Raw genomic sequence first — 1,318 nt, 5'->3', positions numbered from 1 at the left:
CTGCAGAGGGCAACACCCCAGTATCCTATCACAGTTTTTAAGAGTTCTCTTCGATGACTTCTGGTCTGTGCTGTTACTATTTTGGGGACGGGTGGTGGTGGTGATGGTGGAGGTAGGGGTTGTTATAGAAGTCTTCCCCTTTCTCAACTGTGCATCTGCAGTTATTGATATCACCGTGTTAAGTAGCTTATTTTTCCTTGTGCATCACAGGAGCATGGATTACGGACTTCCACATGGTTTCTGGTCTTAGCAAGATCACAAACAGGACTCCAGGCTGCAGTAGAGCCAAGGACCGGGTCAAAGGCCTCTGATGCAGCTGGGATCACATACATCAATGTGGCTTCCGGCAGCAGCATAAACCACAGACCTCCAACCAGCGTTGAGTGGCAACATAGGCTACAGACATCAACACAGACCCGGCTAGAATAAGACCAGAGACCCAGACATGACCCTCAGAGGCAGCGCGGGCAGGCCAGGACATCACCATGGACCAAAGTGGCAATGCAGGCTACCCACATCGATGATGTGGCCGGCAACAACATTGCCTTTGGACATCAGCATGGATTCAGGTTGCAGCACAGACCACAGACATCTGTGTGGCCCTCAGTGGTAGCTCAGACCATGACCATCAACACAGACCCAGACACTTTAAGGCCATGGACCCAGACATGACCCTCGGCAGCAGCCCTGATCTGGTTACCACTATAGTCTCAGGTGGCAGTGCAGGGCACTTACAATAGTATTGGTCCCTAGAGGCAGCCTGGCCCTCGGACATGAACATGGATTTAGACCACGACATAGGCCATGAACATATGCATGTCATCAGACTACAACATGGCTCTCAGACATCAACCCAGGGAGAGAGGGCATCTTATGCCTTTTCTATACAAATCTTCTTTGATGCATTTTATTATTTTGTAACTTAACAGTTACATTCACTTATTAAAATTACCTTAGTATAAGTTTATTATGAGTAATTTTTTGTAGGCATATCAGATACACACAGACACACAGCATTTGTATGTCACCAAGTTTTCAAGCTACCATTGTTCACATATTTTAAAAGTAATTTTTGGTTAGCATTTAGAGAAATGTTTTTATCGTGACATTTCTTCTATACATATCATTAGACTTGCTCTTATTTGCAGTTGGATCTGAAGTGGGAAATAGTCTTCTGAGACTGTGCCTTTGACCCGTGGGACCTGATGCTTAAATTGTAGGACATACAGTTGTAGCCTTCTTGATGCACGGAAACTCCTCCCACCACTAAATTTAACCACCAGAAGTGTGAGGGGTTGATGGTGTAAAAGATTCGTTT

The sequence above is a fragment of the Mus musculus genome, chromosome 18, assembly GCF_000001635.26.
Source record: "Mus musculus strain C57BL/6J chromosome 18, GRCm38.p6 C57BL/6J".
Taxonomy (NCBI): Eukaryota; Metazoa; Chordata; class Mammalia; order Rodentia; family Muridae; genus Mus; species Mus musculus.
The sequence above is the reverse complement of the archived record's forward strand: the minus strand, read 5'-3'. Positions refer to the sequence as shown.